Source organism: Spermophilus citellus (genome assembly GCF_964194105.1).
Source record: "Spermophilus citellus genome assembly, chromosome: 4".
Classification (NCBI taxonomy): Eukaryota; Metazoa; Chordata; class Mammalia; order Rodentia; family Sciuridae; genus Spermophilus; species Spermophilus citellus.
The window spans coordinates 150,542,146-150,556,255 of record NC_138185.1 but is presented as its reverse complement, the minus strand read 5'-3'; the positions used below and the strand labels follow the sequence as shown (position 1 = coordinate 150,556,255).

Here is a 14,110-nt window from a genome sequence, read left to right as displayed (position 1 = left end):
CTCAAAACATGGTCCCTTGGCATTTGAGAAAATTGAACTAATGTTACTCTCATCTTTCCCCACCCTCCCCTGAAGCAGGTCATGAAGACTTCATTCCAGAGGTGCTGCTCTGTGCCTTAAAGAAAGGAATCTCCTTATCCTCATAGACACAGGGACGCCAAGAAGAATCTGCACAAACAGGCCCTGCTAAGCTCCCCAGGTTACTTCTATTAGGTCATGGTCTTTGGTCCTCCAACTATACTTCTGCACCACCATCCACTCTTCCTCAAACCTAAGTATGAAAATACACAGGCTCCCCTGTTTCTCTGGGCCTGCTTTTTTTTTTTTTTTTTTTTTTTTTTGCGGGGGCAGAGGTGTAGGAAGGTACTAGGGATTGAACCCATGGGTATTCTACCATTGAGCTGCATCCCCAGCCCTTTTTATTTTTTAAGACAGAGTCTAGCTAAACTGCCCAGGTTGGCTTTCAGCCTCCTGAGTCGCTGGGATTCTAGTCATGTACTACTATGCTGGGGTTAGGCCTTCAGTGTTTGAAGACTCCCACGCCATGTAAAACTTATACTTAAATAAATTTGTATGTTTTTATTTTGTAAAAATCTCTCTTTTGTTATAGGAGCCTCAGCCTTGAACCTAGTGATGGGAAAGAAAGGTATTGGCATTTCAAATGTCATTTCTTTCTCGCTACAATACATAGATAGGTAGATCAGTAGATAGATAGATAGATAGATAGATAGATAGATAGATAGATAGATAGAAAGAAAGAAAGAAAGAATAAATGAAAATTGGCTGCAGGACATTGTAGACTGTTTAAAAAGCATTCAGATAATAGCATAAACCCCGCAAAGGACTAATTTGGTGGACAAAAATGCCCTTTCAACCAAACAGTTCCAACATATGAGAGAATTTCCTCCTTCCACTGAAGCCAAATATTGTACTTGTGGTATCCAGGCATGCGTGGGTTACGGAGAGGAGCAATCCGCCCCACAAAAATCTTCCTTTCGTCAAGCAGACATGGAGTCTATGGCGAGAGTTCTGCAGGAGCTCAGAGACTTTTGCTGTGTTTCATTAACATTCACATATCCACTTGGTAAGAACTGTAGCTTGGAACTACGATTTCCATTACAAAGCCTCTGAAATGCCAGGAATGAGTCATGGCATTGTGCAGCCTGGGCAGCACACTGATTTTCTCCATTAACCAGGCTACATACTGACAACTTCCAGGAGAAAAGCTGAATGAGTCAGTTTCAGGAATAAACCACATTAGAATACTATGTGCGTGGAGGAGTTAGGGTAATAGGGATTAGAGTTTTTTTTTTTTTTTCTGTTGTTTTACTGTCTTTAAATAGAAACATTATTCATAAAATTCATTTCTTCAAGTATAGCAAAAGATAGATCAACCCAATTATAAGGTTTTGAACACCAAATAGGCTGCCCCAATACTGAAAGAGTATCAGTGATAGCTTTTGCAGGACAACTTTGCATCCTCCTTAATACCAGAGAATGCCACCCTTAGGCCACTTCCAAATTCCTCCTCCTGTCCTGAGGTTCTTTGGGTGTTTTCCACTAGCTGACTTTTACAGAGAAATAAGAAGTCAGTAGGTACAGAGTTAGATAACAAAAGGAAGGAAACAAGAGCCAGAGTGTAGCTGAGACTCAGCAGACTCAGCAGGAACCAGAGACCTGACCACACATAGACTGGGTTGGGGTAAGGGGCTCTTTTGCATCTTGTCATGTTGCCTTTTGCCATTCTAGTTCTGGAAACTGGAGTCCAAATCTCGTCAGTCCTATACTTTCTTAAGAATTGCTTTCTGTGCCAATTCAGAGAGGAAGGCCTAGAGCATGATCATCTGGAGCCATCTATTAAATAATAAAGAAGTTAGCATATTGCTGGAAACCTAGGAACTTCCTGACAGGGTGGAAACAGAGAAAGTACTAAAAGCATCAAATGGTTAACACCTTTTTAGAACTTCTGGTCACATCTGAAGTTCGAAACCAGCATATTGAGATGATTTGAAAATTAAGTACAATCAGGAAAAATGGAAAAATCCAAATAAAACCAAAATGAGAGGTTCATTAATGAAGGTGATCACTGGAAGCTGGCACATTTTCTCTTTTGGCATAGACCTGCTGTGGTATCCGTGGCTCCTTTGCCCAGGATTATAACTCAGTTGTCCCACATCTTTCCTAGTGTTGAGCCACTGGCTTCTTTTTTTTCTTTTTTTGGATTTGGCCTCCAATGTTTAGGCACGAGTCAGCACACACAGATGAATAGATTAACTGAGCTAATTTAAGGGAGCCCTCCCATGGAAGGATTCTTTTTTAGCCTTCTATATTTAGGGTAACGTTTGTGCCTGTGCGAGACGCTTACTGAAAGAACTGCTTTTTCCAAACCTAGCAAGAACTCTCTACCCTGAGATCTTCCTAACGGGCCACTCACTTGTTCACTGGAGCCCTGATGTCCCACAGCCACAGAGTATAAAAGGCTCACTCAGGTGACCAACCTCACTTTCATAAGCACAGTGAGCCGTGCGTGGATCTGGGCTGGGCATCCCTATCTGAGCGAAACTTGATAAAACTTAATTTGACAAGACAACACTATTGAATTTGCTACCAGAAGCAATCATTTTGATTAAATCACAGTGTTCCTAAATCTCACATTCAGTAACAAACTAAAGACTTTGAAGCTATGCACTGAGAAAACATGGATTCTCATGTTCTTACGCTATTGCTTAGTCAGACTGAAAGCATGGCTAAGGAATAAATTTAAAGTTTCGCCCTCAAACAAACATTTCAGAAAGTTCTGTTGCATCTTGGTCACAAAATAAGTTGCTCTCTGAGATAGTAGATTCTTTGCCTTCTTTGGGATCTCTCCCTATTCCATTCTTTGAGTACTATTCTAGGGCACAGTGACTGAGATGTTAAGGGACCTACTGCACTGGTCACAATGATAAGAGGATCAACTGATTTTTCTCCCTAGATTCTTGGTATTTAAAGGCATCTGCAGGGGCTGGGGATGTAGTTCAGAGGTAGAGTGCTTGCCTAGCATGCATCAGGCCCTGAGTTCCAGCCTGTGCCAGAAGATCACTGTCCTAACTGTAAATAGGGTGATATTTCACCCTATTATGTTTAACCAACCAACCAAACAAACAAACACTGGCAGAAAAAGAGATTCTATTGGTGCCCTCCTATTGGCTGAGACCAAATACCTGTATGGTACAAACCAAGCCAGGCTCTGCACAGTGTTCAAAGGTCTTTGGAGAATAGGATCAATTATCCATTGCCTTCTCTTTTGTTGCACAAATTCTTGGGCATACCAAAGAGGTCAGGTTTGAAAAAAAAAGCTGCTTTTACAATATGACTTTTTTAGAACTTTATCCAAAAAGCAACATAAAAGAGCAGCAAAACTCCTGCCCTTCTTTCCCTAAAAACAGAGTAAACTTCCTTGGTAGAATTTTTGCTGCCACTGAATGTATCTACTTTTTAAATGACAAACCTCTTGCCAGGCTTCCTGCTGACACCACAGGGACCAAGGCCTTTGTATAAACTGTTCTTTCCAAGGAAAAGACTGAGACTGCCACGCTTTAATGTTTGGCATTTCTTATTGGATTCAACTAGGTTGCTAAAATGGATTCAGGTCCCAGAGGGGAGAAGCAAATGGATTTTATCACTCCCTCCCCTCCGTTGTATGTGCTCCAAGCCTGGCTTTCTATGGTTTAGACAGTAGGCTACATGCTCAGATAGAGGCATCAGATGCTTCAAAAGTAGGGGAGAGTAGCCTTCAGGGTCCCAGTCTGAAAAAGAAACCAATATATACCCATGAGCTAAGGTCTGAAGTTCCATATTAGTGGCTGTTACTGTTTACACAGAGACGACAGACATTTGATCTACCTTCAGCTCAGCCAATAGAATGACTGCAGAAGAGTTATGCTTTTTCTTCTGACTCAGCTGCCCCAGGGCTCTGGAGGGTGGCAGAAATACAGAGCCAGGACTCCTTCCTAAAGGCTGCAGAGCCCCCTTGCCCTCACCCCAGGGCCTCTGTATACAGCTTCTCCTAAGAATGCCTGGGCATCCTGATAGCAATGAGGATTCAGTGAATTTCCAAAATGTTCCTCCCAAGCATTTGAGAGGTTAAATGAAACCAGTACAATCATCAAGTGCTAAAAGCAGCAGGCAGCCTATTTTGCTGACACTGTCACAAAACCCACAGTTGAATACAAGGCAGCCATTATTTCTTCACTGATCCTGAGAATGCTTTTATTGCCTTTATTGTTTTCTAACTTTGGAAGCACCAAATAAGGATGACTTTTGGTTCAAGGTAGAAGCCATGACTGTTTATATGACCTCACACATTCTTACATAATATAATAAACAGGCCCCTTAGGGCAGAGACTGAAAGAGCCAAATTCTGCCTTTGGACAAACATGTGCTGCTTCTATTAAAGTTAGGGTGACTTGGGTCTCAGACAGTTGAGGGAAAACTTCAGTCTTCAGCAAAGATGTGATGTGTAAGTCATGGTCTCCAAACCTGGAATGTCATGCTCTGAAAAAGAGCTACTAGAAGAATATGAAGAAAATAACCTTAAACCCCAAATAGGCATATAACTTCCCATCATTTACAAATGTGCTCATCTCCCTTCCAAGCAGGCAAAGTAACCTTTGAGAGAGATCATTCAAGATCTCTTTTGGTGAGCTTCAAATGCAGGCAAACGCAGCCTGTGCCAGAAGATCACTCTCCTGTTAATAGGGTGATATTTCACTCAGTCACTTCATGGGAAGATGCATAGCCGGTTTCAGAGCAACAAATTACTTTATAGTAATACTTTATAGTTGTACTTTATCATTCATTGTTCCCATGTTACAGACAGACATTTTATGGTAATTGATTTTGATTGTGTGTGTGTGTGTGTGTGTGTGTGTTTATGTACTACCTTGTTCCAAAGAGAATTTTAAATGACTTACATGTGGTCTTAGAAATTGCTCCAGTTCCCCATAATATCTAAAAAATAGTATTTTCCTTTCATAATAATCTGAATTTTTTTTAAATGGTGATAACCTTTATAGAGCTAAAGTTGAAAGCTGATCAAATCTAATGCTATAAGCCTCAATTCTAACATGAAAACAAATTTCAAGATAACCAGTCTTCCTCTCAGGGGTCCTATGAAATTGGCCAGTCCTTTCTGAAGTCTTATTGACTCTCAGCTGCTGGTGCTGAGAGGAGGGATCCTAGTGACCAGATTCACATCACGATCAGCATGACATCTATAGAGATGGAAAATAAAGTCCCCTAGGGTCAGATCTCCCCACCTCCCCTCTACCCTACTATGTTTTTCAACTACTCTTAGGGAGAATGAAGATGATTATATTTGAGTGATGGACACGCATCTCAAGGCTCAAAAAACAAATACACAAAAACAGAATAGCTGTCTGTACCCCAAAGGAAAACAAAATCTGAATCCAAAAAGGAAGCAGTAGATGGGGGTAATGACGTTCTGCCATCCCCACTTCTCTACTCACCCAGCCCCAGCTCACCCCCAATGCCTCCACGGCACCCACTTTGCCCTGCAGTTTAACTTCCTGATGGATTCTGCACGCCCTCCCCCGAGGTGACCGTTTGGGCCTGCAGTGTTGAGCCCTGATAATCCAAGCTTCGATTTCTTGCCTGCTGGCAGTGAGATGGACAAACCTACACAGAGACAGATGGGTTTGGATTCTGGCCTAGCACACATTCACTGCCTCATTCTAGAAGACTGAATTCATTTCATGGGTTCAGTAAGGTTCAAGATCCTGTCTTGATGCTCAGGACCCCATACAATCCTGTCCCAGCTTCCCTCCAATCACTCAACTCCCCAGCTCTAGGTGACAGCACTAGACTGCCTCTTCCATTAAGATCTCATGTCCCATTTGGGGCTAAAATCAATTTCTCCTGTCCCTTCAGTTCCACAGGCCTTCTTCTCTCTTGTGGTCTAAGCACTTTTCTATCTAACTCCTGAGATCTCCCTGGATAGTTCTTCTTTCGTGATGGATGCGAAGCTCCTTGAGGACAGAATCGTTGGTTTCCTGTGGCTCACTCACCCTGAGCCTCATTTTGCCGGGGTGCTGCCTGTCAATATTGTAAGTTGAAGGAGGGAAAAAGGAATCTACTCAACTAAGGGGTCCCCTGCTGGAGTGAGGAAACAGTTTGTTCTTTGTTTTCATCCCTATGTAGCAGCAATTTTTATGTTGACTTTCGTTGTTTTAGGAGCAATTTTAGCTGCCCTAGGTAAGGAATGCAGGTTGTCTTGACGTCCGAGGCTATGTCCTATGAGTGGGAGGCTATAGTGGTCAAGTTCCCCTTTGTTCTTCCCACATCTACAAAGAGTGGTGATGACAGTGACAACGGTAGCAGCAATAATAAAAATCACTAGCAATGATCACACACAGGTGCTACTTTATATCCTGATGTATAATCCTGTGCATCAGGCTTTATCATCCTTATTTTATGAATAGGAAATTGAGATTCAGAAAGGTTAAGCCATTTGGCCAAGGTCACAAGCTGGTAAAACATGGCACAGAGGCTTGAACTTGGAGCTGCCTTGCCTGAAGTCAGTTGGCTTCATCTTCTGCCCAGCGCTGCCTTTCTTAGCCCTACAGGACCTAAGTCACCTGGACTCATTCATTCTCTACTTCCTGGATGCTCTCTGTGGTTTGGCCTTTTAAGTGAAAAGCTATCCTCACACATACACATTTCTTCCAAGAAACTAGATGAATTAATAACCTACTTTCACATTGCTTAGAGAGTTCTTAATGACCAGGAACAGACTGGACGGAGATCACAAAACTGTACAAAGAGAGTCATAAGAGGTGGTACAGATGGGGGTGGGGACAAGGAACTGGGCCAGACAAACTCACTTGGAGTCAAACAGGCAGTGAGGGGACTCAATGTTCTGCTTGAAAGAAAATAAATCACTTCTCATTAACCTATAAAGTCATCTTGGTTGAGCCACAACTTCCAGTGCATTCACAGCATGGCCACAAAACCATTTCAGTGGTCTAGGTGAAAACTACATTTTCTTTTTAACACAGGAAAAGTGGTGCTTTTCGCTCAGGGGAGGAGGATAGGGAGGGAATCCCTCAAAATGCAGCAGGAACTTGAATATGATTCAGCTCTGATTCATCGAGCCTGGTGTATTATTCCATTCACTCTAGGATTCTTGGTGCAAAGTGTATGCTCCCTACACACTTTGCAAAATCATCTTTTCATGCTACTAAAGGACCGATCGCTTTCTCTGACATGCTCCCAAGCTCACGATGTCTGAGGAACTTCTCTGTGTGCTCTCATAAGCAGAAACACTAACACCTCCTGGAGCCTATGTTAAAAGCAGTACTGACAGTGTCCTAAACAGAGGAGCCCTCGCAGAGACAAAACCCCCAGAGATGCTCCGTCGGCCGGCTTCAGCCCAACCTGACACTTGCCACAGAGTTCTAGTCAAGGTGGTCTCCAGATCCTTCCTTGAGAACTCGATATGGAAAACACATGCTCCAGGAGGGTGGGGGGCTTCCAAAGAAAACAGCAGCACCTTCACCTTCTCTGAGGGGCTCTGGTTCCAGGGCATCTTAACCATTTAACAGTCCATTCACCGGGGCCCCTTCAGTGAATGAAACGTAAGGCAGGAAATGTGGGTGAAGGGTGCAGGAGGACCTTCTTTTCATCCTCTTCTATCAGAAGCTCAGGGAGTCACCACAAACCCTGAGCCCTGCTGGCTCCTGCTTCCTATGGCAGGCTTATAATTGCTATTTCCCCTCAATTTAAATGAACAGAAGACAAACATGGTGGCCTAATCCAAACGTCTGCTCTGTCGTCTTGGGCTCTGACTGAGGGGTCAGCCTTCTTTCTGCTTAAGATTCTCTGTCATGTCTTCTTGACCCTGCAGCATAACAGGTAGAAAGAGAGAAGGTCACACTGGGGAGCCAGGTTCCCTGACTCTATCACTCTTCAGCTTTGTGACCATGGGCTAGTTACTTAACCTCTCCTGCCTCTGTTGCCTCACCTGCAAGATAGGGATGATAACAGTACTTACTTATAGGGCTGTCACAGAGAATAAGCGAGGAGGGATGTTAATAGGGAATAAAACAGAAAGTACTATAGAGTTATTATTACTACTATTACTTTTTCCTTTCTATCTTCTTTCCTTTACTTTCTTTCAACAAGTAAGGGTAAGACCTTGTTCTCCAAGGAAGGACAGAGAAAAAAAACATACTAAGAAACAAAAAGCACTTGTTTGGGATTTGGAGAAACTAGACTCTGGACCCATTATAAGCATTAACCTCTTTATGGCTTTATTTTTTTTTTTCCTGTAAACTCCAAGATCCTTTTAGGGATTTTGACAAATAGGGAATAGCACCACGCCAGGCATTACATCCCATGCTATCCAAGTGATCTTATAGTCAATGCCACAAAAACTCAGAGGGTAGAGAGATGGCTTCTGGTTGAGCCAGTCTCAGGAGGCATCATAAGCACAGAATTTGCACTCAGTCCTGAGGACAAATTGGAGATTAGGAGATGGAGATGACAGGAGAGTATTTCAAGTAGAAGAAGGATAATGGGCAAAGCTGCACCAGCATTTAGGAACTAGCAAGGAGAAGATTTTGATTGTATCAGAGAACTGGATTGGGGAGGGGAGGGGGAACACACAGGCAGCCTGTGGAGTTGGCAGTTCTTGAGGTGGACATTGTATGAGAATGGCGGTGTGGGAGACAAATCTGGTGGTAGCTGCAGGAAGTACTACTGGGTGGGAGAACAGCTGGAAGACAACTGCATCCATGAGGCCTGAGAAAGCAGAGAGTGAGAGGCAGAGTCCTTCTGCTAAGAGGAAGGCGGGCCCTGCCACCCAGCAGCTGCCCCATCCAGGGCACTGCCGAGGCCTCCCTTATCCATGGCTGTCTCCATTTTACAGGAGGAGAACGCAAGCAAAACGTAGACACAGTGCCCGACACGTCATAAGGCCTCAGCCAATGTGACCCAGAAGACCCATATGTGAATGGAGACTCACTCTTCACCTGCAAGTCAGCCATGGTGGGAAAACAGCAGGTAACAGCAAAGGAGAGAGGATCCAGGAAGACTTCCCCAAGTCACCAGCCATGGTGACAGGGAGAAGACAACAGCGGAGCAGGCGATGGCAGGAGAGAAGCAGGATGTGAAGGCACATGCTAACCTCTGCTTGGCTATGCAGTCACAGGACGCGGGGTCCTGGGCACCTAGAGAAGGGAGAGCATAAAACCAATGCCGTCTCAGGACCTGCAACCTTGACTGCGAAGCAAGAAGTCCCCAGGGAAGGAGAAGAGACGCCCTCAGACTCTCTGCCCAAAGCTATCAACCATGCAGACCACAGACATCTGCCCTAGCAAGACAGTTGTCACCACCATTCCCATTTTCAAGAGGAGGAAATTGGGCCGAGGTCATTTGGTGAGTTGGTAACAGCTGAAGGCAGAGTTGAGGACTTTGTCTTGGATCTGAAAACCTGTTCCCCTCTCAGCTGCTCTTAGGGCTTTCTCGCCCCCAATCAGCCTTCACAAGCTGATCTAAAACTCACTGCACAAGAGCGTGAAATTGAAAATAAAGTAGGTGCTTCCACTTCTACTTAAATCCCACTTAATTTTAATAACCACTGAGGTTAGGCCTTGCGTGAAAGGTAGGAAGTTGATTTAAATCTTGATTTATCTCTTGGTTGACTGATAAAATATTGTCATTCTGCTCAAGTGAAAAAAAAAAAAAAAGACCACTGAAAATGTCACACTGGTTTAACTTTTCCTAAAACTAAAAGTATACCTCCTGGGCACTTTCTTCACGTTTTTGGTTTTCTATCTGTTCCATTCCTCCAACATAGGGGGTTCATATATGTCTGCAGACCAATAGCAACCAAGGGGTTAATGTTCACTGTCAATCACATGAATTCTCATCTGAAGTGGGAAACATTTATCTTCTTAGTTACACATCTAACAATATGTGCTATTTATATACTGATGACACCTGGCTCAGAAGGGGGTGCTGATATGAGCGCTATAAAAATAATGATTATACAAACTGGTTAGCAAAGCAGTGTCTAGAATGAGCAAAACCACTGTGTCTCTAATTCTGCTCTAATGTGGAAGTAATTGAGAATATTAGGTGACTTATTAAATACTTCCTATTGGTCTGTCCTTCCACTGATCTTGGGGCCTCCTCTTCACCTCAGTGGCCAGAACACATGTGGGTTTCTCCACGATCATCTACTGCTTCTTGTATTTCATTATGTAACAAGCTGGAGTGACTCCTGTCAGTCTTGCTCAGTCATAGGTGGCTAAGAGTCTCTCATCAGATAATCTAAGAACAAAAGTTTCTTCTTTACTAGGTTTTACCTGAACAGCAATGGAAGCAATTTGTCACTTACAGTCCCTTCCTGAGCTCCAGGATTTATATGATGCCCACTCATCTCCTTATAATCAAAATAAAAAATATACTATTACTAAATGTGAGAAAACTAGGATTTCAGGTTGAAAAAGTCCCTTTCTTCTGAAAGCCTGAAACATCATTTAAATAAATCTTTCAACCTGCTCTAAGCAGCAGATTTTGGTTATTCTAGACCCAGAAAAACCTCAGAAATCAGGGTTCATTAGGGAAGGTTAAAGAAGATGAAGATGGATGATGATCAGCCAGGAATTAATGAGGATCGAGGAAATCCAACTAATTTCACCTGGAAATTTCTGTAGCCATCCATCTTTTCCATCATCTGCTCCAAATTTGGACCAGTGCCCTAGGGGCAAAAGACAAATCCATCCATCTTAAAAGTCCACTCAGGTGAAATGCCATTCAATAGTGGTATTTCCAGGACAATAGAAAGGAGCCATTTCTTTTCTAGTAAACTCAGCAGGCATCAGTGGCTCCCATTAATTTGAGAAAAGCATCTGGTTTATGCTCTAGAATAAAATCCCTCCTGTGAGTTAAACCCCTACAAAGTCTTACTGAAACCACTGAGGGCATCTTGTTGGTTGGAGGTGGGTGGAGTCTTGCTTTGCCATGAAGGCCAAGTTTTGGAGTAGTTATCTTTGGGATGTACTTTCCCTTGGTGAATAGGAATCCAATAATCATACCTGTTTTTATGATTTCAAACATTCCATGTTAGCATAAATTACAGCACATTCATATGGCTTTTATTGTTAAAGACAACAACCACCTCACTGTAAAATATTATTCTTCCTGAGGGTTCTCAAATACCCCTGTTAACACAGTCCAGTATCCACAGCATTCTCACATTTTTCCCCTGCCATTGTTTGTACTCTGATATAGTCTAGACACAGCCCAGAAATTGAGGAAGATCTTTCCAAAATATTTTTAACCCAAAGAGAATAAAAAACAACCTCACACACATTGGATTTGAAGATACTTCCAATAAGATTTTTTTCACTACTTTTTGATCTCACTTTATGAGAAATAATTGTATTCTTGAACTATCTAACATAAGTCAAACTTTAATAAATCAAAGATTATTATTTTAAGGAACTGTATGTGTACATACATGCACGTACATGTTTTGCATTCATATATTCATAAGCATATATTTAAAACTTTTCAAGCCAAATATCACATCTTTGATGAAATGAGGACTTTGGAACATACTCTGTTATTCATACTCCAAACGGTTTCTCCCTTATTTATTTCAGAGTCAGATCATATGGGCACTTAGGTTTTTTGAACTCAACTACATTGCTAGAGGAAAAAGGAAGAGAGAGAGGAAGTGAGTGCATTTGTGAGAGCCTATGAAGATGGTCCTGCCCAGTTCCCCTCAGTTAGCTTGTGACCCAGATGAACATGATAAAGGAGGAGTGTGCTCTCTCCTCAGTCTGGCTCAGTCTTCTTGTAACCTGCATGATGCAAGCATCTTAATGTGCTCAGTAGATAGGTTTATTTTATACAAAGTGACTGGCTGTTGCCACTTTCAAAGAAATCCTTTAATCCAATGTGATCAGGATGTGTTGACAGTTAATCTAAAAAAATTCTTTGAGGTATGGAATATATGTATACATATATGTATACATATACATTTATATAATGAAGGTATCCTGTATAAACCAAGAAATTTACAGAATCTGTTTAGAGTTTTATGACTCTCCAATCTTTTAGTTATCTTGTTTGCATTTAATTTCACCTTTTTTTTTAAAAAAAAGCAAATTCACCATTAACAAGTCTAAGGTAACAATGTAGTTTTCATAGAAATAACTCTCTATTTCACATTCATTTCATCCTTTCTTCAAAAAGATGAAATACAACTGGCATAAACAGGATTGGGAGCATATAACTGTCAAGGCTTCCAACTGACCTGGTGGGATAGGTAGGAGAGCCATTAAGGCCCCAGAGAGGTTAAAGAGAATTGGAAATGTGTTCACTGAGCTTCTACTGTAACTCATCTGAGGCTCAATCAAAGAAATAGCTAATGATCTATTCTGATGCTGGAAGGAGAAAAAAATGAACCAGTTGGAACAGCAAAGGGAATGTAGATTGGTCTCTACTCTGAAGCATTCTATGGATTTAAAGAGTAATTTTATCTGGTCAGTTTTTATCTTACAGTCTATTGGATAAATCCTGTCATTCATAAGATCCAATAACACTGCTAAAAACAGAACAGAAAGAGAAAGTAGTCATGCTAAACAGAAAAACTAAAAGACAGAACATATATTTATTTGCTGTTTCTATTGTTTCCTGTGGTGTGGCACAGAAACTGAGGAAGATTCTTTTTTTTTTTTTTTGCCAGTTGTACTTATTCTTTTTAAAGAAAGGACAAAATGAATGTGAAGTAGAGAGTTATTTCTATGAAAACTACATTGTTGTCTTAGGCCTGTTAATGGTGAATTTGCTTTAAGAAAGGTGAAATTAAATGCAAACAAGATAACTCCAAAAGATTGAGAACAGAGTCATAATAATCTAAAAAGATTACACAAATTTCTTGTTTTATACAGGATACCTTAATATATAAATATAATATGTATACATATATACATATGAATAATGTTTATGATTCCATTCCTCAACCAATTTTATTTTGTGTGTGTGGTGTGGAGGTTCACATGGTGTCTTAAAAATCTTTGACTAAAAACTTTCATCTCTAAAATTCTGACTGCACTAGAATGTTGGCTCCATTATCTTGGTTCAGTATTTCAGACCCCGCCCATCACTCTTGGATAAGAACATGTCAGTTGTACTTGGTTTTTTTGAAGAAGGGATGAAATGAGTGTGAAATAGAGAGTTATTTCTATGAAAACTATATTGTTGACTTAGACTTGTTAATGGTGAAGGTGCTTTAAAAAAAAAAGGTAAAATTAAATGCAAACAAGATAACTAAAAGATTGAAGAGAGAATCATAAAAATCTAATCCAGGGCTGGGGATGTGGCTCAAGCGGTAGCGCGCTCGCCTAGCATGCGTGCGGCCTGGGTTCGAGCCTCAGCTCCACATACAAACAAAGATGTTGTGTCCGCCAAGAACTAAAAAATTAAAATTAAAATTAAAAAAAAAGAAGTGTCTTTAAAAAAAAAAAATCTAATCCAGTATTTGAGGCTGAATTCAGTCTCAATGTCAAGAACATACTGGCTAATTCCACCTTAAAACACTTGTAGCTGTGAGGGGCGGTATATTTAAAGGGCCTTTATTTAGCTCGAGTTTTATTTATTTATGATTTATTATTTACATCCTGTCTACTTCCACGAAGGATTTTAGGAAGCTTGGCTCTTCAGTTAAACTCATTCTTTATCGGATCAGTCACTTCTCTCCTGTCCCGCTACGTCCCACTTCAATCGAGTAGTTTTCCCAGTGTGAGCAATTAACTTGGACTCCTGTGGTCTGGGCCTTCCACTGAGCAACAAAGGCAAGACGTCCACAGAGTCTGTGACCTTTGGTTAGCTGCCCAGGCACAGGGAGCAACCCGGGCAGCACAGGAAGCCCTGGCAGAACTTCCCAGGGCATCCCCTTTGGTGTCCAAGACCTCTCTGGAGGCTGTCATGGGGTGTGAAGACTGTCCAGAAATCAGAGGGACTTAGTAGCCCCAGATTCTTCGACAGTGGAGCCAAAAGAGGTCATGAGAACCTTCCCTGTGAGAGACAAAGGGCA

General features: G+C 41.7%; 1 protein-coding gene across 3 annotated transcripts in view; it reads right to left on the bottom strand.

Moving 5' to 3' along the window:
• The window catches only part of SAMD4A (sterile alpha motif domain containing 4A), a 206,588-nt gene that overhangs the window by 106,822 nt on the left and 85,656 nt on the right, over positions 1-14,110 (bottom strand). Inside the window, exon 2 of one of the 3 annotated variants that reach the window (XM_081290935.1) lies at positions 9,033-9,230. The exons of the other annotated variants lie outside the window; for them this stretch is intronic. The gene's annotated coding sequence lies outside the window, so the exon portion shown is untranslated. The remainder of the gene's footprint in view (positions 1-9,032; positions 9,231-14,110) is intronic. 3 annotated transcript variants of the gene reach the window in all.